At 41.6% G+C, this 26,928-nt stretch overlaps 1 protein-coding gene across 7 annotated transcripts in view; it reads right to left on the reverse strand.

Annotated features, from left to right (window-relative positions):
- MRTFB (myocardin related transcription factor B) overlaps nucleotides 1-26,928 on the reverse strand; it is a 262,113-nt gene that overhangs the window by 82,894 nt on the left and 152,291 nt on the right. The gene's annotated exons all lie outside the window — the stretch shown is intronic.

Below are 26,928 nucleotides of genomic sequence, written 5' to 3' on the forward strand. Positions count from 1 at the left end.
CCCCCCCCAGCGGAGCAGACGCAGGCCCCTGGTGAGGTTGCCTCCACAAGGCCGGAGCCCGTGTCACAGAAGCCATGCAGAGGAGGGCAACTAGACCGGACACATTTAGGGAGAAAAAATGTCAGTCCAGATTACACCTCAAGTTTTCCCCAAGGGTGCCGTATTTTTAGCAAAATATGTATTTGAGCCTTAATTCTCCCTCCTGTTAAAATTATAAAAACACTATAAAAAATATTCTATCTTCAGACAACTAGTTATGGTAAATCTCAACAATTTAATAATTATTAAGCCCAACTTAAGAATCCTGATATTAAAACTTTTTTTTTTCCCGCAAAAATAGACACAGTGTGAGCTCTGACATCAGACAGCATATCTTAAAAGCCCTTCGTTTTTGTTCCTTTTTAAATACATGGGTATTGGGGCGCCTGGGTGGCTCAGTGGGTTAAAGCCTCTGCCTTCGGCTCAGGTCATGATCTGGGGGTCCTGGGATCGAGTCCCACATCGGGCTCTCTGCTCAGTGGAGAGCCTGCTTCCCCCGCACCCCTCTGCCTGCCTCTCTGCCTACTTGTGATTTCCCTGTGTGTGTGTCAAATAAATAAAGTCTTAAAAAAAAAAAATACATAGTACTTCCAATAGAAACAGCCCTACGGAAACCACTGTTTCAGGAGAAGGGACACAGTTTTCTGTTATTCCTAAGAGAATGAGATTTTGAAGGACCAGCAATGATCTGAACGACCAAGTGCTACAGCGTAACCGAGGGCCGCAACAGGGCGAAAGAGCCCGGTGAGTCGGCGGTAAGTCGTGCTTCCGATCATCTTTCCGGCCGGCGCTGCTGGGTGAGCTCTCCCCTCTCTGAGGCCGGGACCTGCGCCTTGGCCAGGCATCCGGGACTGGGGTGGGACTGTCCACGGTGCGCTGACCAAGCCGTGCTCCGAGGGAGCCACGAGAACTTCCTGTGCGAAGGGGCAGACGGCCCGGGAGGCAGAGGAGCACATCTCCCCGCTCCTTCTCAGTCAGCCTGTGCGTCCCCACGGCACCCCTCCATCGCAGGGCTCCGATGGCATGCGAGTGACCAGGGCCGTCTGTCTCCCTAGTCCCCTGCCCACAGCCTCAGGACAAGTCACAAACACATGACACAGCACACTTTGTCAGCGTTCAAGGGGTCCTTTGAATCTTTTCTCCATTTCTAAGCTTTGTCCGTTTCTATGACCACAGGCAGACTTACGACAGACAGCCAGCCTCCGAGTATGCCTCTTGGGAGTCGTCTTCCTCGGACTCTGAGTCACAGAGGACACGGGAGAAGGACAGACGGAAGGGAGGACTGAAAAGTGGGAGAGGTCACATCCTAGCAAAGACGGGAAGATGCGACGCTAAGTCACGGTCAGTGTGATGGTGGGGTAAGAAAACTGTCCGCGGGAGTGTTTCTTCACCGTTTTTTTCCATCATCGTCCCTATGGCCCGACCCTTTCTTACAGAATTTTTTCCTCATCACATTCCATGAAATTTCAACACCACAGATTGACGACATGTCCGTTTCCAAGCTGTATGTGTCTTACACATGAAAGGTGTGATCTTTTTGTCTCTACCCCAAGAACCAATCTGTGCTCCTGTTGAGAATGCTTAATCTACAAGAGGGAAAAACCAACGTCTCCTGTGTTGCCGAGGAAGAAACCGTAAGGTAGTAAGAGTGAGAGTGAACTGTAGGCAGGAAACCCTCCACGAGAAAATAACAAATGCTTGCCATCTGGGATAATGATTTATTTTATTTTATTTTATTTTTTTAAAGATTTTATTTTTATTTATTTGATAGAGATCGCAAGTGGGCAGAGAAGCAGGCAGAGACAGAGGAGGAAGCAGGCTCCCCGCTGAGCAAAGAGCCTGATGCGGGGCTCGATCCCAGGACCCGGGGATCATGACCTGAGCTGAAGGCAGAGGCTTTAACCCACTGAGCCACCCAGGTGCCCCTGGGATAATGATTTTTTTTTTATCACAAGTGGATTTAACGTATTTCTTGTGGACCTTGAAGATCTTTTGATCCTCAGCAGCTCTGGGGTATGGGAAACACGTACTGGCATTTGCGGAAAGGAAGGGGAAGGGGAAGGGGAAGGGAAGGAAAGGAAAAAAAAAAAAAGGAAAGAAAAACACTGCAGTTCAGACATGAAATAATGTATTTTGAAGCCACCCCGGTTAATCCTGGCTTTCTGAGTCCAACATCCTTTTCCCAAAAGCAAAAACCTGTATGGCTTTCTTTCTTTTTACTCAATTCCCACAGGTCTTTCAAAGGCACGTAATTAAGAAACACCAGTAATTTAGTTTCAGGGGGTGATAGATAGCATCGCAGACGGACTTATGAAGGTGAACGCAGGACGGTTTTGTGGAATGCGCACGACTTCAGAGGTAAACGTGATTCGACCGTGAGAGCCACGCGATCCTGGAAAAGCAGCGCCATCTCCGTGCCGTGGCTGCCTCGTGGACAGAAACGCATGACGACCTCGACAGGACAAGAGCTGTTTGCCGCGAGTGTGCAAACGGGGGAACAGATGCATATGAAGTGCCCGGCACAGGCACGGCGCGCTCCCCACGTGGCAAAGTCGGGTCGGACTCCGTCCTGGCAGGGTCTCCCCGGCCTGCGGCCTCCGTGGCTGCGCGTTTGCCGGGTTCGGGGCCCTGCGGCGCGCCCGCGGGAGTGCAGAGCAGCTCGCTAAGCACGCGCGCGCCCTCCATCTCCTCCCACACCCCCGTCAGGCCGCCCCGCGCTGCGGTTTGGCGCTCAGTGTCTTCTGGTGTCTTCCTGCTACTTCAGATTTCATGAGATGGCAGCGGACGGGTCTCCACACGTGGATGCGTTTTCCCTTCACGGAACAATGAAGCCGAAACAGCGCCCCCAGGTGACTGACGGCGGCGGCGGTCCGAGAACGGCGTGGAACCCGCGCGAGGACCTCGTCTGGGTCCAAGGGCGTGTTCTGGGCCGCGCTCTCCGCGGAGGCGCGTGCCAGGGCGGCGGGCTGGGGTGGCCGGGTGCGCCCCCGGGGCCTGAGGCGCCCAGGCTGGGGGCCCCGGCACAGCAGCCAGGCACACGGGGGCAAAAACACCCCGGGGCGCGCAGACGGACACGGAGGGCCATGTGGGACGCGGGAGTTTCTGTTCGTGGGAGGGTGAAGCGCTCCGGAGCACAGGCTGGTACTTCACGGGCCGTGGGGGTGACAGAGACTAATAAAAATGAAGTCTTCTAGTAATTGTTGGAAACTTAAGTTTGTGAAACGCTCCTTCATCGCTCAACTCGAATGGGGTGAGGGGACCCTTTTACTCTGCTGCTTGGCTTCCACTAGGGCATCCTGGGCAACGAAACATCTGCCTTTGTTTCCCCCATCTGACTGGATGTCCTGCTTGGCCACCGTGGGAGTCCTGACAGAGGCGGACAAGATAAAAGAGGCAGGACGACTACCCAAATCTAATACCAAAGCAGGTCATGCCTTCACACCTGCTCCGTGATGTCTCCTTGGTCTCTAGTCTCAACCGGGACACTGTTTCGGATCATTTCCATTTTCCTCAAGAGCCCACTATAGTACCAGCCTCACACCTTTCCCAGCAAGCAGCGTGGGCCCCAGATTTGCTAACACTGAGGTCTTCAGACAGAAGCGCTACTCCACCTTCCCGCTCCGCTTCCGGCTCCTGTCTTTGGTGAAGTCATCCTTCTTCCTGTCAAGGGGTGTCCAGACACTTGGGCTCAGGGCTGTAGCTCCTTCGCATCTACTTACAAAACTGATCAGTTCATTAGGCTTCTCCTTGAGGATCCTCTGCACTCACTAAGATAACTGCACATCCCCTTGGACTCCTAAGATTCTGACCATTTCTAAATGTTCTCCCTTATTAATCTCATCCTTTGCACTGGGGCCAACCATTAACTCCGAACACCCAGCAAGGCCCCCATGAACACAAATCTTGCCTCTGAATCATCACGCACTTGCTTTCTAAATGGCACTTTCTAAGCGAGTTTTCCTTCTGCAGTTGAGATATCTTGATTCTAAGGTTATGTGCTATACTTAGGACTAACTCACCTATGACTTCATAAGACAGTCCTTGCTTGACTTTAATGGAAAATCAAAAATTAAACACACACACACACACACACACACACACACACACACACACACAAAACACCCACAACAAAAGCAAATGGCAAGGGATGAGCTCGCCTAGACCTCAGCAGCATCCAGCTCCAGACCCCACACCTCAACGCCATCCCATGCTGCCGGACTCATCTTTGCAGCCTCAGGGCCCAGGATACTCTGACTGCGGAATGAACGCTGCCTGCATAAACAAATCAGTGTCACTGGACCAATCGAAACTCATCTGGGCCTCTCCTCTCGTACCGAATTCTGCTCACATTTCTTCTCTTGGCATGCAAGTCATCCGGGCTCCATCTCCTGATTTCCTGAGCGGCATTACTAACCCTGACATGGTCCTTGTGCTTCAGCTAAATCAAGTTGCTTACTATCCCCTAAAATGCTCTGAATTTTTCCTGCCTTTACTCAGGTTTTTTCTTCTGCCTGAAATTCTCCATCTCTGGTGGAAATGGTCCTCAGGCAGTCTTCAGGAACTAGCTGCAGTATCGATCACTTTCAGAAGCTTTACAGAATGTGCCTCGACACCACTGAAGAGTCAGGTCTTTTTCCTCTGCTCCCTCTGAACGCTCCTGGTACCTGTCATGGGAGACTAAGCCTTCTGGAACGATAATGAGAGCTGCCAATTCTGGTCATTAAGGGTGATGGGTCACTGACTGTGTCCTGAGCACGAGCGTCATGCACGATCCTGAGGGCTTGAGAGGCGCTCCCTCAGATCACTCTTCTCAAGAACGCCATCCACTACTGTCCCCCGCTTACAGGGAGGCACCAGGAGGTGAAGCAGCCTGTCCAGCTACACAGCTTTTAAGGAACAGAAGAGAGATTTTTAACGCAGAAAGCAGGCTTCAGGCCACTAGCTTTTCTCCATGGGTTCTGTGAGAGAATTAAGGTCTCATGCCCAAAGGTGTCCACTGTATTAGCTTCTCTCCTATGTGTGGAAAATGGCATTAGCTATGTCATCCTTGGGATAATTGAAGAAATAGTCACTCTAATCATATTGGTAGGAATTCATTTTCTCACAGAACCTGGCTGAGAGAGACTGCATGTTTTTAACTACTGATACTCTGCACGTTTCTGATATACCATACCCACATTAGCAGATTTCACAAGCCCTCAAAAGCTGGAACTTGATCTCATCCAATTTTTTATTTCCTATGAGATGTGTTCTGGTGTTTTAATCATGTTCATATGGTCAAGCCTCTCCTTAATTGACTAAATCCTTACGTTCAGCAGCCGAGGCTGGGTGACGAGCATTTTCCTTAAAATAGACTTAACACTACCCACCACATTTCTCTGGTTGTTTGACAGACACTTAAAATCACTATTACTAAGGTATCAAGACAGGAAGATACATCGATTTAAAGTGTGTATTTATGGCACGTTTTGATGGAGATTTAGAGCTGTGAAATTATGGTCACATTTGAGATACAGAGCATTTTCTCTCTGCAGCCTTCTTCCTGCCCCTTTGCAGTATATCCGACTGCCACACCCAACCCAGGAAATCACCGATCTGCTTCCCATCACGAGAGATTAGTTTGCTTGTCCTAGAATTTCAGGTAAATGGAATTATACAATATGTAGTCTTTTGTGTTTGAATTCTTTCACTAAGATATGATTCAGATTCATCCATGCCATTGTGTGTATCAGCAATTGGTTTCTATTACCAAGTAGTAATCCTAGTGCATGAATAGATCACATTTTGTTCAAACATTCATCTGTTGATGGACATATGGATAGCTTCCAGGTTTGAGCTACTATGAATAAATATGTTATGAACATTTATATATAAATCTTTGGGTAGATATTTGTATTCCCTCCCCTCCCCCTTTTTAAACGATTTTATTTATTTGAGAGAGAAAAAGAGAGCATGAGAGAGTGAGCAAGCACGAGCTGGGGGGAAGAACAGAGGGAGAGGGGGAAGCAGGCTCCCCACTGAGTAGCCTGACATGTGGCTCGACCCCAGGACCCCGGGATCATGACATGAGCCGAAGTCAGATGCTTAACTGACTAAGCTACCCAGGTGTCCCTGAATTCCTTTTTTTTTTTTTTAAATATAAAGGCTTGGTTAGATAGTAGATGGATTCTTAGCTTTTGAAGGAACTTTACTGGCAGCTTTCTTTTTATTTATTTATTTACAACAAAACCAAAAGACAACCAACAGAATGGGAGAAGATATTTGCAAATGACATATCAGATAAAGGGCTAGTGTCCAAAATCTATAAACAATTTATCAAACTTAACACCCAAAGAACAAATAATCCATTCAAGAAATGGGCAGAAGAGATAGAACTTTCTGCAAAGAAGACATCCAAAGGCCAACAGACACATGAAAAAGCGCTCCACATCACTTGGCATCAGGGAAATACAAATCAAAGCCACAGTGAGATTCCACCTCACACCAGTCAGAATAGCTAAAATATTTTTAAAATTTTTTAAAGATTTGAGGGAGAAAGAGCACACGTGTGCATGAGCAGGAGGGGCAAAGGGAGAGGAAGAGAGAATCTGAAGAAGACTACATGCTCAGCAGGGAGCCCAACGTGGGGCTCGATCTCGTGACCCAGAGATCATGACCTGAGCTGAAACCAAGAGTCATACGGTTAACTGACTGTGCCACCCAGAAGGCCTGGCAGCTTTATTTTTAAAAGCCCAAAACAGCAAATAACCATGCATACACAGGTGACTGAATGAATAAATTTTGGTATACAATGAAATACTACTCGACAATAAAAAAGAGTAACACAATAGGCATAAATCTCGAAATAATTATGCTGACTGAAAGAAGCCAAATGAAACTGAGCACTTTATCTATTTTTCTAAAAAAAATTCTAGAAAACGCAAACTAATCTATAGTAACAGAAAGCAGACAGTGGTTGCCCGGAGACTGTAGTGAAAAGAGGAGCGGATTACAAAGGGGCAGGAGGAAATTCTTAAGGGTGATGAAAATGTTATCTTGATTGTGGTGGATTCAAAATTCCTTAAGTTGAATACTTAAAATACGTGCCGTTTATTGTACATCAATTACATTTTGATAAATTAAAACCGAAAACCCACAATGGTACTTATGGGAACAGAGAAATTCCTTCATGTTAATGACAATTTTGAAACAGTCTCCCTTTACAAAACTTGAATGCAGCAGATTATTTATGTGGGTGTCTAAAAACAACTGAGCCACAGAACTGCTCTAAAGAATCTTAAAAACAACAACAAAACTCTACTCACACTGACGGGCCCTTTCATCTGTTAAAATAAATAAACTGAATCCCGTGTGTTGTGACTGAGTGATTTCTCAAACATGTGCCAGAGGCGTGAGCTGGTGTGCAGGGACTATTGGGCATGTGTGAGTTTGGTGAACTGGTATGTGTTACAGACTAGGATGGGGGGTGGTGGTAGTGACCCTGAACACAGAAAACATGGAATTCAAGTTAGAAACACTGCACGTGACACAGAGGACACTTCTTAACGCGAAGCACCATCATGAATGACGCATCTCTAACAGCGATGACCACGCACCGATCAACAGAGCTGCCGTTACAGACTAAAATGAACAGGGGAGCAGTGGGATGCCAGCAGAAACACAGGAGGAAGAGGAGACTTGAATCTGCCTCTCAGCACAAGACAGATGAGGCAGACAAAAATAAGAAAGGACATACAGCATAACCATTAAGGAGACCTCAAGGCGTTGTAGTGAACTTTTACTGGGTGACAAAGGACACACCTTCTCAAACTACACATGGAGTATTTTTTAAAAAATCACAGATTAGGGCACAAAGAAAACTTTAGCAAGTCCCATAAAATAAACAAATACACACAGCACTTGATCTCAATGTAGTTGTACTAGAAATTATTAATAAAATAAAAAAAAAAATAAAAAGGCCTTGTCTACCTGGAAACTAAAAACATCTCCTAATAACTAGTAGAGAGGAGGAAAAACAGAAACTGAAATGAAGGGACTTCTCACCAGAATCTATGGCTTTTGTCCAAAGCAGTAATCAGAGAATCGTTTAAAAATATCAGTAAAAATAAAATAAACAAACAAAGGCGATGTGCCTCAGAGGAAAAAAAAGATTTAAAAAACAAAGAACAGAGCCACCATGACCCACAGATGATATCATAAGGTCTATCTCATGAGTGACTGGTGTTCCAGAAGGAGGGCAGAGAGAGAATGAGGCAGAGAATGTACTTGCAAAGAAAATGCCTGAAAATCCCCTCAGTTTGATGAAATACATAAATTTACAGATTCAAGAAACCTGGCAAACTGCCAGTAACACACAAACACACAGCGCCATCACCAGCCTCCAGACATACAAACAATAAGGAGTTAGAGAACACAAGTAGAGGACACCCCATCAGTAAGAGTGACAGAGAAGATAAATGCTCAGGAGTAAACTAAAGAGATGTGTAAAACTCCTGGAAAACCCCAAAGTCGGCTTGAACAAATAGATAGTCCTCATTCCTGGAGAGGATAATATGACATCATAAAAATGCCATTTTTCTGTGAGTTACTTCACACATTTAATGCAATGTCAGTAAAAACACCAACGCACTTTTTAATGGGGTTAAACAAGCTCATCTGGAAAAAAATGAAAACACCCAAGGCACACAGAGAAAACCCAGAGGGAAAAAAGTACTATGTAGAGAAGGGAAAAGGACCCTTATTAGATTAAGATAAACTCAAAGAGATCAGGGATAAAACTTAAAAAAAAAAAAAAAAACAATCAAACCATCTGAGTACTCTAAGTAAATATTGATGGATGCTTCTATAACTGGGATATAGGGAAAAGCTTTCTAACTGTGACCCCAAATCCAAAAGGAATAAAAGGAAAGACTGGGTCAATATCAGCCACACTAAAACAAAACAAAACAGACACATTACAGAGGAAGGGCTGATCTCTCCAACATAAAAATTATTTTAAAATCAAACTGAAAAATGAGTAGGTAATTCACACTCTCCTCCAAAAATATTCTGAAACAGCCCTTACATGTATCAGAAAACGTCCGACCTGTCTACGGCCATACCAACCTGAACGTGCCCGATCTCGTCTGATCTCGGAAGCTAAGCAGGGTCGGGCCTGGTTAGTACTTGGGTGGGACAAAACGTTCGACCTTACTCATCGCTAGAGAGAGGCAATTGAAATTTCACCAACATACGGCAAAAACACAACAACACGTTGTGTTGGTGAGGCTGAGGGGGAATGAGCATTCGTGTACACTGCTGATCAGAACGCAAACTGGTGCAGCTTTCCAGGGAAGGAATTTGGCGACATGAAATAAACCTACAAATGCATTCACCTTTTGACCCAGCAATCTTCTATCTAGGAATGTACCTGAAAGATAAACCTCCAACACTATAAAATGGTACATGCCGAAGCTATTTACTGCAGCGCGATCTGTATCTGCAAGATACTCTAAACAGCCTAAATCCCCACGCACAGGACTGGTTGACTAAACCACGGGGCATCCACACCGTATAAACTGGGATGAAGCGGTCTTCAGAAAATAGCAAGTGAAAAAAGCAAACTCTAACATTATCAATGTCACCTCTTGTATAAGAAAGAAGGGAAAACAAGAAAATAGAGTCGCTTATCTGAGAGAAAAAAAGCAAAAAAGGAGAAACCAGAAACCAAGGAGACTGATTCCCTTCAGTGGGTGCGGAAATAGGATGGAATGGTGCAGGCTGGAGATGGGACAGGAGCGAGCGGCGGGTAGTGATGCTTAACTGAGGACATCTTTCTTTGTCTATAATTTGACTTTTAGAACCTTGTTAACATATTACATTCTCAAAAATAAATCAACAAAATCAGCAAAGTTGGAAGAATACCCAAGTTTGAATACAAACACAATAAATGAACCCAGCTGTATTTCAAATAAATAACACGGACACACTGAAGAGAAACCAGAACCAACCTTAGCAACTTCTGACTATCTACCTTTGGGCTAAAGACAGAACGAAGGTAAATAAAGATTCAACTCCTGTTAGCAAGTTTTTAAAATAGGTTTACTGATGCCATGAAGTTTACCCATTTCAAGTATAGCAGATTTATTTCTCACAGTGGCATGAGTTAGCAATTTTAAAAACTACGGGTATTCTAGAATTGAATACTATGTGCATTCTAGAAAATACACTGTGGATGGGAGGAGGACGAAAGCAGTTTCTCCCCATCAGAGAAGGGGTTTAAATACGGCAAGGGGGAGGCTGCAGAGAAGCCTGTGGTGCTGGATAAAAGTGGAGATGTCAGTAAAGATGCCTGATGTTTTAACACATGCAGTAATGCAGGTAGACAAGAACAGATACAGATGGACGTGTGTTTGTGAACAAAAACACGTATTTCCTATTTCTGTCAACTGAGAAGATCTAGAAGCAATGACCAAACAGTAGTGGTGAGCACATCACACCCAGCTCCCAGGTCTTGGTTTATAAATACTCCACTAAAACCAACCAGACTTCCTAAGAGGAAGGGCTGATGGCAGCGCTAGGGCAGGAAGAAGTACAAATTGAGTGTGGAACATACTGCTGTGTCAGAAAGCAAGTAAGTACTCGAACAGTGATGGGAACCTGTGAAAAAGGACGCAGAAGGCAGCCTAATGGAAATCCCAACTGGCCAAATCTAAGACAACTTGAGCATTAAAATAATAATAGTAACAGAATTACTATTAGCAAATAGTATTATTTACTAATAAATACCGAAAGTATCCATGATCCCATGCTGATATAATACACAAATACAGAGGGTAGAAAGGAAAGCATGTTTTTAGAGTAGAATGCCATCTAATAAATGTAAGGCATGATGGAGTCAGAAGTCACCAGCATGATGGTTGTAGGCAAGAATTACCAAGGGACACCAAAACTACTTCGGACAGGTGCAAGCTGGTTTGAAAGGAGCAGGATATTCACCTAATAGCAGAGTATTTCCTCACATTATACTTATTACTTACAAAATTAGAAACAGAGCAATACTAACTTTACAGTGGAGGAACCCGGAAGGTACTACCTTAACCACATGCTGAAGTTAGCATCACCAATAAAGGGTCAACCTGACATCGTACACCTCTTCTGTGGTCTTCCTGCTGAAGGGGCATGGTCTCATTTCATCAGGAGGAACCAAGGGATGAACCCAAACTGATTGTCATTCCACAAATAACTGACCTATACGCTTCCAAATAACCCATACTCCTCCACAATGTCTTAAAAGACAGAACAGAAGAAACAGCAGCAGCAGCAAAAAAATAAGCCTACAGAACTGTTCCATTTTAATGAAGCCTGAGCAACCTGACAACTAAATAAATCCCACTGGACCATGAAACAGGGAGAAGACATTTTTATTTCGTTTGCTATAAAGGATATTATTGGGACAACTGGCATAATTTGAATAAGGTCTGGGGTTAGTAAACAGCACTATATCAGTGTTAATTATAGATTTAAATAATTATACCAAGGTTATATAAGACAGTATCTTTATTTTTAGGAAACATACACCCAAGTGTTTGGAGGTAAAAGGGCAGTATGTCCACAACTCACTCTGAAATAGTTCTGGGAAAACCATTATGTATGGATATGGAAAGAGCAGGATAAAGCAGTGTGATTAAGACATTATCACTTGGGCAATCTGGACAGAGGGTATTCGGGAATTCTTTGCACTATTTTTGCAACTTTCCCATAAGTCAGAAATTATTTCAAAAGAAAGTTTTAGAAAATGAGTCAAAGTGTACATGTGAGATCTGTGCGTTTCAGTGTATGTAAAATATAACTCAACCTTCAAAAATTTTAATGACAAAGATTTTTCAAATAGGAGAAAGCTGGGGGTACTGACGAACCCTGCCAATAAATGCATCAATTGGTTTATTTTAGAAAAGCCACTGGAACTATGTTAAAGAATCGAGAAAGAGGTCTAAACTGTTTGACCCTATAATTCAATAGCTAGGTCTTTATTCTAAAGAAATATTCTAGAATATACAGATAAACAAAATAATTTATGTGCAGTGCTCTCTATCCTAGCATTAACCACAGCAGCAGAGACATGATCCAACTGTTAATAAACAAGAGAGTGAATAAATTATGACAAGTATATAATGATATCTTGTACAACCACTGAAATAATGACTTCAAAACTGGAAAACAATTATCAAGTACTTACAATGAGCCACATAAGTAAAAGTGATTTTTTTTCCAAAGGAATATTTAATAACATGGAAAATAATTCACTATAAGATGAAAGGAGAAAAGGAGGCCATATAAATGCATGTTCAATGTGGTCACCATTTTATCTTTTCAGAAATTATATGAACGGAAAAAAGATCAGGATAAAATACTGTGAATGATAGGACTCTTAGCCTACTTACACGCTCTGCATTTTATCTTTCTGAACTTTAAAAATTGTCTAAAATGAGCATGTTTTAGGGGCGCCTGGGTGGATCAGTGGGTTAAGACTCTGCCTTTGGTTCGGTCATGATCTCAGGGTCTTGCGATCAAGCCCCACTTTGGGTTCCCTGCTCAGCAGGGAGCCTGCTTCTCCCTCTCTCTGCGCCTGCTTCTCTGCCTACTTGTGATCTCTAGGTCAATTAAATAAATAAAATCTTTTTAAAAAATGAGCATATTTTACATTTATGATGAAAAAATACTAAACCTTAGTAAAATATTTTCTATGGTAAAATATTCTGAATGCACAATCCAAAGTGTCTCATTAGAGTAACAGTCTATATGTAATTCATTTAAACAAGTTTTAAGTATTATAATTCTAGATTAGCAAATATGTATCTCTATAAAAAGAGGCAAGGCAGCCATTGAGAAAGCACTTAACAATTTTAAGGCATTTTTATGAATTTCAAATTGAGAAGAAATGAGTAATTTATTTCATCAGAACGGTCAGCAAATCATGATATTCTGACATTTTGCAAAATAGGTATTTCCTTATCTTATGATTCTGATATTGTTCTAGGAAATGACTCTCACATATTACACACTATTGTCATTCTTTGTATTATTTGGCAAAGAAGTTATGCCTGACATTTCTTTTACAACATGAAGAGAGAAGCCATTTGAAAAGAATTAACAAAATCAAAAAAACAAAAAAACTTTTCCATTTAACAAACATTCCACCTAGTTTCAATGTCTGAGGGACAGTCAGATGACATAATATACTACCAACCTCAAAGCCACATTCTGGTAAAGCAGTCTAATAAAGCTAATTAGAGAAAATCATTTTAATGGAGTCCATGGTATATGAGTAATTTCAAAAATTCAAACTATAAAATTAATTTACAAGAGGACTTTCACCATCTCACAAACTAGAATTGTTTCATTTACCATTATACACATAATTCCACGAGCCACTCAAATACAAGGGACAGCATTTTAGTTATAATATATAAATGAGACTTAATTTCATTTGAATTCCTTTATTTCTATAAAATACAACCAATTCAATAACAGTTACTATAGATATTTTACTGAGCACTAATTGTATATGAGACACTCAGCTAAAAATGCTGTTTCCTTTCATTTACTCAACTACCCTGACAGATATGAACAGTTAACCTGCTTTCATCCCACTTTACAAATGAAGAAACCAATACACTTGTAAGGTAACTGGCTAAGATTCTTTTTTTTTTTTCCTTAAGATTTTACTTATTTATTTGACACAGAGAGAGAGAGGGAGAGAGAGAGAGCACGAGTGGGGTGAGGGGCAGAGGGAGAAAGAGATTTCCCGCTCGGAGGACAGAGGGCTCGACCCCAGGACTCTGGGATCATGAGCTGAGCTGAAGGCAGACGCTTAACTAACTGAGTCACCCAGGCACCCCACTGGCTGAGATTCTTAAACTCAGACGCTCTGTCCAAAGAGCCCAAAGTCCATTCCCTTAGCCAGGATACATCTTAAGACTCCATGAGTTCACTAAAGTAAGAAATACTTGAAAATAAAACAAGACGAAATCAGAGAGGGAGGAGACAAACCATAGGAGACTCTTAATCACAGGAAGCAGACTGAGGGTTGCTGGGGGAAAGGGGGTTGGAGGATGGGGTCACTGGGTGATGGACATTAAGGAGGACACATGTTGTAATAAGCACTGGGTATTATATAAAACTGATGAATCAATGAACTCCGCCTCTGAAATCAATATATTACATGTTAATCAACTGGATTTATATTTTTAAAAAAGAGAAAAAAGAAAATGTTCCTTAGCTCTTCCTCCATTTTGCATTTAATAAACTGACATGCTTGTTACACACACACACACACACACACACACACACACAGTACTTGAACAGATGGAATTAAAAGGTATTTCAACAGTTACAAAAGTGGTAGTGTATTATATACAAAGATTTTAGTCTAACAAAATAACTAACAACAATTCAAGTGTCCAAGAGTAAGGATATGGGTAAACTATAACTAATCTACTCACTTAAGCCAATATGCAATAAGTGGTTGCTTATAAAGCACAGAAGTAAAAAAAAAACTACAAAAATATATTAAATTGGAAAAGATAAAACAATAAAACTCAGGAAACAAATTTTAATCGACATTTTAAAACCAAAATAAACAGACAAAAGATCAAAGAGCTACTACAGAATTTTACTGTGATTATCGGAGAAGTGGGTGTATGTATTAACCTTTTTGTCTCTCCTTTTCTTCTTTCTCCTAAATTTGCTGTAAGTATCTGCTACTGCCATTTTTAGAAGAGTCAAACTCCTTTTAAAAGAGCTAGTAAGCTAAGTATCTAAGCAGCATAAAAAGACCAAAGAAAATGCAAAACCAAGCATGAGAAGTGCAAACACTGGCTTATAATGAAAGCACTTCTCATAAAAACTGATATTAGCTATTTATTTACATATCATCACAATGGTTTCTTTTCCAGACTATTGTGTTTGTTGTAGCTTCTATTTTTTCCCCTATATATTAATTTTGGAAACATGAAGATTTTTAAGCCTCCAAGAACGTTACTAACATGTTAACTTACAAGGAGTTAGGAAGTTTCAAAGAGGGGGGCGAGAATGTCTAGTGAGGGAGAAAGAAACAGGAAAAGAAATAGGAAGTAGTAAGGCAAACATACCTCAAGTGTTGTCAAGGAGAAACATTTTCTCAGTCATAACATTAGAGACTATACCCAGAAAACAAATATGAATAAGGGAAATTTAAAAAGAAAACGAGAAGTGGGATATTAGATATTCAAACTGTATAAAGAATCTACATATACACATTTTCGTAAATGATACTTCATAAGGAAGGACAGAAGGCCTTGGGAACTAACACGACAAAGTACATCTCCGTTGTTTCTATGAATATTACATACAATTTCAAATGAACCAAAAAAAAAAAAAAAAAAAGGCTGGGAAACCAAAATATTCTAGAAATAGTCTTAAAATAACAGGGCAAATTCCTGGACACAGAGATCTGTAAAGCACAAAACGGCATATACCTAATTAAATGCAGCTTCCAACAATATTAGCATCACCAACAGTCATCGATTCCTTCAAAGGGACATTTATTACCACTTCAGGATGTTCCTAATAGCATGGAACTTCATGCACATTAGAGAGGCTAAATGGATGGATGGGCCCTCTCAGGCCTAAGCAGGGTCTTCTGATTTCCAGAGTCTGGTCCCAGTACTCTCAATCAGAGGGAGGGGGGGAAAAAGGTGGTTTTCCTGAACTATGTGTCAGCTCAGTGACAGTAATTTTCAGTCACAAATGGCAAGGCTGCTGGGAGGATATGCTCACTTACAGTATACGCTAGGTCATACTTACGCACAGAGGCAAGTTAAAATAAAGAAAACAGTGTAATGTCAGTAGTATGGAAGCCCTATTTTTATCAGACAAGAAATATTTCCAAAAACATGGGTTTTTCTTGGATTTCCTTATATTTGGTTGCTCTGTTTCTATAGCAAATACAACACCAATAAACACTCATCAGTGACTGTGGAATGAGCTAAGCCACTGGGCTATTCCTTGAGAGAAGAGGCTGTAGCTTACCCCTGTGCAGAGGAGCATCTGGCACAGAGTTCAACACTTAACAAAAACATACTGCGCCAATAAACAATGATCACAAAACCAAGGCCAAAATGCATCCACCCACAATGATGGCAACATAACTGTCACCTTCTTTAAAGTACACATATGTACACATGCGCTTATGCAAGACTATCACATAACATACAGGCACAAATAAACTCACTCCAGGTAGTTCCTAGCAGTTCTGAGGAAAATAAGTCCTTATCTGAACTGATGCAGAATGAAATGTCTTTTAAAGGGGTTTTCACCTTATGCTTCACAGAAACATAGATCAGAATGGGGCAATTAAGAAAGGGTTATTCAAAGTCTACAAGATCATCAGCAAAGTAGAGCAGAAAGTTATTTTTAGGTCATGAAGCCAGAGTATATAAATTAAAATTTAAAAAATAATTTCATTCATAGCACTGCCAAAAACAGATGTATGCACAAGATTTTTTTATTTTTTATTTTTTTGCGGGACACGGATCCCAGGACCCTGGGACCATGACCCCAGCCAAAGGCAGATGCCCAACTGACTGAGCCACCCAGGTGTCCCAGATGTACACGATTTCTACACTAAAAACTAGAAAGCACTGCTGAGACATTAAGGAAGGCCAATACAAATGGAGAGATGTTATACTGATGGACTGACGTTAAGAGGTTAGTTCACCCCAAATTAATCTCTAGATTCAACACAGTCCCAATCATATTCCTGCTAGGTTTTTTGTTTTGTTTTGTTTTTTTCCTTTTAAACAAGCTGACTATAAAGTAGAAATGGAAATGGAAAGGACCTAGAATATCTGGGCATTCTTACAAAAGGAAAACAACGTTGGAAAACTTACCCCACCTGATTTAAGACTGCCTATAAAACTACAGTAATCAAGACAGTATAGTACCAGCATAAGAATTAAGAAACATATTAATGGAACAGGAGAGGCAGTCACAGCCCCACACTTATAAGGTCTTTGGATTTCAGACAAAAGTGCCAAAGCAATCCAGTAGAGGGAAAGGGGGCTTTTTAACAAATGGTGTTGAAACAACCAGAATTCCATATGGAAAAAGATGAGCCTCAACCCCTACCTCACACCAGACATCAAAGTTAACTGGAAGTATATCACAGACATATGATATGTAACATCAACTACCGAAAAGCCATTAGAAGGATTTTTTATAAAGGCGAGGACTTCCAGGGCTTGGGGGTAGGCCAAGGTTTCTTGGGGGGAAGAAAGCAGTAATCATAAAAAAAATTGATACATTGGACCTCATCAAAAATGAAAACTTTTGCTCATCACAAGACACTTTAAGAAAATCAATAAGGAAGGCACAGACAAGGAGAACATTCACAAAATACATTTGGCAAGTATCAAGGGCACATAAAGAACGTCAATAATTTCACAATAAAAAGCCGGCTTATAACGAGGCAAAGGTGTCTCGGACAATACTATTTTAAGAAATTTTCAGAATCGGACCTGAGAGAGCCTGGTGGCATCTCAGAGCACAACTGGGCAGAAGGGCCAGCAACGGACTGGGGAGAAGAAATGCAGGGAGAAGCACAGACGGCGGGCGCTCAAAGTAAGGTCGTTTGAAGTAAATACTGAACTCTGGTGACATACACAATGACATGTGATATACACGTGTGCAGGGAAGCGTGCACAGATGCTTATAATTTATTTTGAACTGTCAGAAACAAGCATGGGGACAGGTTAATGGTAGAACTGAGGTGGGATGAGGAACAGATCAGAAGTCATTGATTTCCCCGTCGTTTCCCAGGTAACCTTTACACTATTTATTGTTTTATTTTTAGTTTTTAACTTTTAAATTTAATATACATGCAAACAAGGCAAATGTCACAAGTGGATGATCTGCTGCTGAATGTTTACAAACTGGAAGCACTCAGGCAACTGGCATTAGGAAATCAAACATTTCCCGTACCTGGAGAGCCCTCCCTTTGCACTTCCCTTCCAATCACGTCTCTCCTGACAGTGGTAACTGCTGCCTGGATTTCTCAAACCAGAGCATGGTTTTACCTGGTTTTGAACTTCATAAACGGAATCAAATCATGCATACTCTTTTGTGACTAGCTGTCTTTACTCAGTGTTATTTTTGTGAGAGTCACACGATTCTCACATGTTGCTGTGCTGTACTGACTCCCACGGCTATATGCCACTGGGTGGTAGGTGAAAATTTACGGGCCATTCTTCTGGAGATGGGCATTGGGCAGCCTCTAGTCTTTCCCTACAGCAAACAGTGGATGAATGGGTAAAGAAGATGTGGTCCTTATACACAGTGGAGTATAACACAGCCATCAGAAAGGATGAAGACCTACCATTTACATCGACATGGATGGAACTGGAGAGGGACTATGCTGAGTGAAATAAGTCAATCAGAGAAACACAATTATTGTATGGTTTCACTCATATGTGGAACATAAGGAATAGTGCAGAGGACCATAGGGGAGGGACAGAAAACTGAATGGGAAGAAATCAGAGAGGGAGACAAACCGTATGAGGGTCTTGACTCCGGGTAACAAGCTGACGGTTGCAGAAAGGGAGGTGGGTGGGGGACTGGGGAACTGGGTGATGGCATTCAGGGGGGATGTGATATTATGAGCACGGGGTGTCATACTCAACTGTGAGTCACTGAACATTATGTCATAAACTAATGATGAACTATAACTTGGCTAATTGAATTTAAATAAAAACAAACAAACAAAAAACCAAATAGTGCTACTGGCATTCCAGTAGACTGAACCTCATGAAATCGCTCATAGTGCTTACAAAAAAAAGGCAATTTCATATCACTCAAGTTATGACATCATCTTCCGATGAACACCTGTATGTATTTCTGCTGAACAGAATCTAGAAGTGGACTCACTGATACTTAGAATTATGCAGAAGTTTTTGAAAATGGTTACATTCGTTAACATTTCCACCAACTGTTCCATACACCATGCTCCTTGATTTACCTGGTGTTTTTCCATTTTTGCTGTTCTAGTTGGCGCGTGGTAGTACCTTGCTGAGGTTTGCATTTGTGCTGCTCTGATGACTAATGAACACATATCCATGTCCATATATATGGGCACCATTTGGATTTCCTCTTTTGTGAAGTTTGTGTCAAGGCTTTTGTCTGGTTCATTCTATTGGCTTATAGGAGTCCCTTATATGTTCTGGAGAAGAATCTTCAGTTAAATATATGGATTAAGAATTATCTCTTCCCATTCTATGGGCTGCCTTTTCTCTCTCAATGGTATTCTTTGGTGCACTAGAGTTATTAATTCAAACATAATGCAAACAGTCTAGTTTTTCCCTTTTGACTCATGCTATCTGTGCTCTGTTTAGAAATTTTTGTTAACTCCAAGGTTATGGAGATGTTTTCCCCTAAAAGCTTTACTGTTTAACCTTTCATAGTTGGACTTTGTGTGTGTGTGTGTGTGATGTAAATTTCTTTCCAGTGGATATTTAACCCAGAACGATTTATTAAAAAAGACCATCCTTTCCCACCATACGTACGTGTTACCTTTGTAGTGAGTTAAGTGATAAACACTATCTCTGATTTCTCTTCTGTTCCACTGGTCAGACTGTTTATCTGTCTAGGCTACTATAGTGTTACAGCAGGTCTTGATATTTGGACATGTAAATCCTCTGGTTTTGTTCATCTTCTTCAAGGTTACATGGTTCTTTTGGGTAGACATGATGATTTTTTTTTTCTTTAAAAAAAAGTTCTAGCTCTGTCTACTGAAAAGGCCTAGAAGCAATGACACCCAAGTAACAATGAGTGTGCTTAGCTCTCAGATCTTGGTTTCTAAAAACCAATCATCCTCAGTGATTGGAACCAGGGATCCTTAGGGAAAGGGCTAACTCCAGGACTAGTTTCATGGGGCCATGAAAGCTTAAGAAGATCCTGATATATCCTTTGCCAGAAAGAAGGTATGTGCTCAAAAGCTGAGGATGGGTCAAAGGAACACAAAAATCACCTTGAACAGGCTCTCACTGGCCAAATTTGGGACCACTTGTATCACAAATGATGACGGAAATGGATAGTACCTTTCCAATTATAAAAAGTATCACAATCTAGTGATACTTCCCTTAGAAAAGAAGGTTCTTTTCAGAAGAATGTCAGCTACTAGAGAAGAAATGTCAGAATTAGAAAACCATCAATTTCAAGTACCTATTTGATAACTTATTTAAACAAAAACCATCATTAAAATCATGGCTGAAAGATGCTTAGAACACAGAACTATCCTACACACTACTTTGTAATTAATTATACTGTAATTGATTATTATTTACAAAAAGGAAAGTGGACATTTACATAGGAGAAATGGGAGGTGAACATTACCTTACCCAAGTAATCAACCTGAATATCACCAGTAATGGAACCAATGTCACGTACCTCCTTATGTGATTCACGCACGTCAACCTACATAATATTCCCACTGAAATGTTTAACCTGAGTTAATCGCAAGGACCTAAACAGACATCCAAACTGAGGGTCATTTTGCAAAATAACTGGCCTGGACTTCTAAAAAATGCCAAGTAGTGGGGCATCTGGTGGCTCAGTGGGTTAAGCCTCTGCCTTTGGCTCAGATCATGATCTCAGGATCCTGGGATTGAGCCCCGCATCGGGCTCTCTGCTCGGCAGGGAGCCTGCTTCCCCCTCTCTCTCTCTGCCTGCCTCTCTGCCTACTTGTGATCTCTGTCTGTCAATTAAATAAATAAAAAATCTTTTTAAAAAATGCCAAGTAGTGTAAGATTAAAAAACAAACTAAAAAAGTGGTTGTGAATGCAAAATGGTACAGCCACTTTGAAAATTAGTTTGGTGGATTTTTTGTAGAAGTTAACATACTCTCACCATACAATCCAGCAATCGTGCTCCTTGGCATTTCCCAGAGGAATCAGAAACCTATGCCCACACAAAAATCTGCATGCAAATATTTATAGCATCTTTCTGCATAAATCACCAAACTTGGAATCAATAGAAATCTGCTTCTATAAAACAAACTGTGGTCCACCCAGACAATGCAATATGATTCAGCACTACAAAGAAATGAGCTCTCAAGCCATGAAGAGACATGGAGGAAACTTAAATACGTATTTTTAAAAGAAGCTAGTCTGAAAAGGCTACCTATTGGATGATTCCAATTATACAGCATTTTGGAAAAGGCAGAACTAAAGAGATGAATGGCTGCTAGGCTGGGGGCTGGGGCGGGGATCGAAGAAATGAACAGTGTGCAGGGGGTATTGAGGACTGTCAAAATATGGGGAACACATGGCATTATACGTTTGTCCAAACCCACAGAATGTACATCACCCAGAAAGAGCCATAAGGTCAACTACAGACACCGGGTGATTATGAGGTGTCTACATGGGTTCATCCTTGGTAAAGAAAAATATGGGCCATTCTGGTGAGTGATGCGGATCATGGGGGAGGCTGTGCATGTGTGAGGACAGGGGGCATACGATAAATCCCTGTGCCTTCCTCTCAATTCTGTTGTAAACCTAAAACTGCTCTGAAAAAAAACATAACGTTTAAAAAAAAAAAAAAAGAAATGTAAAAAAAAAGAAGAAGAAGAAAGAAAAAAGCAAGTCTTTAAAAAAGGTAGAGAAACTGTTCCAGATTAGGGGACATTAGGGGACAACTAAATACAGTTAATGCTACATGATAAGATCCTGGTTGAAAAAACCAACAACGGACATCATTAGGAGAAGTGGGGAAATACGAATATGGGGCAGGTATTAAATATACGCTAGTATCAATATTTAGGTTTTCAGAGTCATAACTCTCGTGGTCTACAGGAGCCTACAGTGTTAGAAGACGCACGCTGACAGGTTCAGGCGTGCCTGCAACTTACTCATAAATCACTCTTCACTAAAACGTTAATAAACTGGTCTAAGTTCAGGAGTTAAAAAGAACAGGTAAAAACATTATTACCCTACTATAGGAAATCAGAAAAATAGCCCTTTATATTATATTCATATTTTTTTTCCATAGGGGGAAAAACGATTTATAGACTACATTAAAGGAGATTTTTATTTTAATGTTTAAATATCAAATACTTTAATATGAAGCAAATTGCCATTAACAGGACAATCTATTATTAGGATCTCAATTTTACTCACTAACCTGAAAATGTATTTGTTTAAAAGGTTAAAAAGAGCAAAATGACTGTTTGGACATCTTCCATTAGAGGAATTTTTCAAATGTCTTCATTTAGCTGAGTACCTTTGGAAGTACAAGGCTAGAATAAAGAGACACACAGAACTGCCTGAGTTCTCTGGTCCGAACGACCAAGGGGCCTGGTTGTAGGGTCTCCCTCCTAGCATGGAAGCGCCTGAGAAGAGTGTAAAGTGAAGTGCGACACGAGAAGAGGGTGGTGACCATGCTTCATCTGCACGCATCGTGCATGTGGCGAAAACGTACCCACAGGGGCGATCCTGGCAGATGCGACAGGCAGAATGTCGTCAACATCAACAGGCCTTGAAATTTTAAAGTAAAACTATTCTGCTCAAGCAAGATCTTAACATTTTAGCTTTCTATGCGATTGTATTTATATTTCCTGTGTATAAAACTTAAAACAGTCTGCCTTCAAAATACCTTTAACTCTCTTTCTTCCAAATAAAATTTATCTGCCCTACTCTAACACCTTTATATCCTTATATAACCTTAGTTCCCTTTATAACCTTAGAGGTGGTGTTAAAAGCAACCATATCTTTAAAACTTTGTTTCTTTTTCACTTCTTGTCCCTGCATTATTTAATCTCTGTTCAGTTTATATTCCTATAAAATGAAAACACTTCCAATCCATCTCATAAGGGAAAAGGACTTTACCCATTCAGGGAATAAGCCCTCTCTCCACAGGCACAAGTTTGTACTTTCGCTTAGCTATTTGCCCATTTGGGCTCCAGGCCTACTGTATGGGCAAGGGGAAAGAATGTAGTATTATGCAGAAACACATGGAAAAACCTAACACAGGGCCTTATTTGCAGGTGGATTTTGAAAAAAATGTGTGTTGGTTACTTCGCAGAAAGAAGCAAGCAATGAAGTGTTTTTGTGAGAAGACACAGAGTAAGTTAGACAGTCAGAATACAAGTGTTAGGTATATGACCTACGTGATTATATTCCTAAAAAAAGAAAAAAAAAAAGTAAAGGCAGGGAAGAGCACCTTATAAAAAGTATTTGGCTTACAAATAAAAATTCTATTAGAAGGCTTTGCATTAGTATATTTGGACCACTTCACACCTTAATGCAAGTTTGTTTTTCAAACATTTGGGCTAATCAAACGGAACCGTATATCTGAAACTAGACAAAAAAACAAATACATTCTAAAGTCCACAGTTTGAGTATATATCGATGATTCTAATTTCCAAAAATACAATTAATCTTTTTACTTTTCATTTGGTTTCCCTCTGTCGTTGTCAACACGTCACCTGGATGGAACAAGACTGAGAACCAATCTGACAGCCATCTGATGGACCTGAACACCTGCCCCGGGCTCTGTCCTTCTGGGGCTCTGGGGCCAGTTCTGACACCTACGCCTCACTCACTCTGCTCGCTACCAGTGACTCCCATCTGTTCCTTGCATCCTAACCTGCTCTGTCTTCTCGGCAACAGTGAGACAGCCACACGAGGGCACAGGTGGGCAGCCAGAGAGGCCATGTGAACCGAGGTGGGAGCTGTCAACCACTGGGCCCAGGGGTAATGCAGAAGCATAGACCATGGGACCCAGATGACAGAGGCTTCGACTGAATTGTGTCTCTGTGATCCCCAGGCGATCTCAGTAACATTCTCCTTCATTTCCATTACACCACGCAAACCCTCAGTATAAATTCTCCTGTAAAGCTCTGTCAACAAAGAATAAGAATCTGTTACATGTTGTGAATATTCCATCTGACATTTAGTGGCCTCTGAGCAGAACCTAAGAAATCCAAGTAGAATCTAATTCTCTGGAGAATCACCCAAATACTGTAATATAATCACAAGCTACCAACTTACTCTAACATTTCCCATTATATATGTGGCATATTTTTTTCAAAAAGGTTTTTTTCCTTCCTTGATACGTACACCTGTATGTGTATTATGAAAAATGCACACTACAGGAAAGAAGGCAGGTGAGAGTACTATGTATGTACATAAAATGCCAAAATTAATTTGATGTAATTCTCTGCAGGGTGTTTTTTGGAGGACATGGTGGGGGCTGATGGGACAATGCAGAGAGGATGGTGAGTTGCATTCACGGCGAATCTGCAATTTAATTCTATGCTTTTTCACTTAATAGAACTAGATATTCTTGACAAGAAAATTCCCATTAATATACATGTGAGAAGAAAAATGTACTCTTTATATTTTCTAAATCGGCTAAAGGCTGACTCTTTTGCCAAACTGAACCCAATTCAAATACTGAGGCAAAGAGAAGTTTTCTGAATTTCAACATTTCTGTGAAGAGAAAATAATATATAATCATTTCTTTATTAATGAAGAATGGATTCTGCCGACATGTGAATTCCTCCCTCCCTGAGGTCCCGCACTGAAGCATGCGGACTTCCTGAACGGCGGACTGCCTCCACCCCGGGCTCCGAGGGATCCAGGAGGCCCTCACCTGACAAGCTTGCTCACCACCCTGCACCGACAGCAAAAGCTGGAAAGCTGGCTGACATGAGTGTCCCCATAACTACCAGCCTCAGCCTTGAGCCCACAAGCCGGGAGCGGCCTCCTGCACCCAGCAAGGTCTCCATGTTCGGTGTGGGATCGGGTTGAGGGGGGTGGCCCAGACACAGAGCAGCGCCTCGGCAGTCCAGTCAGAAGGCAGAGGTGGAAGGCCCACGGGCCGTGTATTAAATCCCTAGTTCCAGACTGGTCCGCAGCTGTGATGGGAAAACAAGAACTGCACCCAGCCTGTCATCAGAGGAAACCAGACAGCTGGATGAAATGCATGCAACAATGGCTTTCCCGCACTGGGATGCGGGCAGCGCGGCACTGGAACTCCTAGAGGAAAGGGAACAACTGAGATGAGCCTCTCAGCCGCTGACCGTGAGCTCGAGCCCTCAGACAGTGTGAGGTAGGCCGGCGGCACTGGGGAGCCGGAGATGAGAGCTAAGGGGAAGCAACGACAGCCGGGAGTTGCGGGGCAGATTGCGGAACGGCAGATTGCGGCCTATACTGAGAACGAGTCCTGGAGAGCTGCACGGGGCACCCTGGGGTGTCTGCTCAGTCCTGAGTTATGTGTGCCCACAGCGGTTTCACAAGGCGGGGTATGAAATGACCAGAGAACCAGCGGCTAAACACTTCCAAGGTGCACAGGAGGCTGGGAGATGTTCGAGCTCTGACTAGCCTGAGCAAAAAGATCTCCCCGGGGCACTGAGTGGGGCATTCGGCAGAGATTCCAAAGGGGGTCAAGGCCTAGTAAAGGCACCACCCCTGGAGGGAATGATACCTTATATCCTTCCTAACAAAGCTTGAAGAAGGCCTTGGGAGTGATCCAAAAGTCCAACACTCGGACCAAAACAAAGACCCACGCTTTAAAGGAAGACAACCAAAACAAAATCCAGCCACTCAGCAATGTAACACTCACGATGTTATATCCAATAAAAAGTTAGCAGACAACGTGCCAGGAGGGAGGAAAATGTCTTTGTAATGGGAGAAAAATCTGTCAATAAAAACAGATGCAAAAATAACAGAAAAAAAAAACATGAATTAACAGCCATAACTATGTACAAGTATTTAAAGGAAAACGTGAATACAGTGATGAGAGAAATAAACAATGCAAAAAAAAAAAAGGAACTTACAGAGATAAAAATAAACTAAGATGAACATTTTATTGGATACAATTAGCAGCATGTTAGACCTTCGTTAGAAAAGAAAGATAAGTGAACATTTGAAAAAAGCATAGCTAATAGGATGCTACAAAAATAAAAAAAATACTAAAAACAGAATTAACCCCCCCCCCAAAAAAAAGGGAAGAAAAGAGGAATAAGGAACAGACTGAACAAATACAACATACCACAAAATGACTGACTTAAACTCAACTCTGGTAGATGGCCTCTACTGATCTCTGCCTTCTGGTATATATGGTTTCATATAGTCCTCTCCCCTTGAGTAATTTGCTTCTCAACAGTAGAGTAGGGCACTGTTGAGGAAATGTTGGGGAAAAAAAAATTACTTTTGTCTTGCTGGCAGACCTCTCTCTTACTGGCTTTGACAAAGTAAGATGTCATGTTGGACAGGCCCACATGGCAAGAACAGGGGAGGCCTCCAGGTAGCAGCCAGCAAGGAAATGAGGCCCTTGGACCAACAACCCTCAAGGAACTGAATCTTGCCAACAACAATGTAGCAAAGGTTACAGGCAGATCCTTCCCCAGCCGGAACTTCAGATGACATGGCCTTGGCTGATACCTGAGTGCAGGCTCCTGAGAGACTGTGAGGCAGAGGTACCCAGCTAAGATTTACCTAAATTCCTGACTGAAAGAAACGGCGAGATATAAATGTGTCTTGTGTTAAGCTACTAAGGTATGAAGTAGTTTGTTACACAGCTACAGATAACTAATATGCCAAATAAATCAACAATTACTTTAAATGGAAACTATCGAAATATTGCAGTTGAAAGACAGAGACATTTTTTAATCTAGTACTCTAGAAAACATAACACACACTCAAAATACATGAAAGGAAAAAAAAATATTGAAAGGAGGAATAAATCCACAGTTTTAGTTGGGGTTTTCAACATACCTCTCTGAGCAACTGAAAGAACAAGAAAAAAAATCAGGAAGAATATACGAGACTTGAAAAATCTTATGAACCAAATGACCTAACTAACATTTATATATAC

The sequence above is a fragment of the Mustela erminea genome, chromosome 20 (assembly GCF_009829155.1).
Source record: "Mustela erminea isolate mMusErm1 chromosome 20, mMusErm1.Pri, whole genome shotgun sequence".
NCBI classification, from domain to species: Eukaryota; Metazoa; Chordata; class Mammalia; order Carnivora; family Mustelidae; genus Mustela; species Mustela erminea.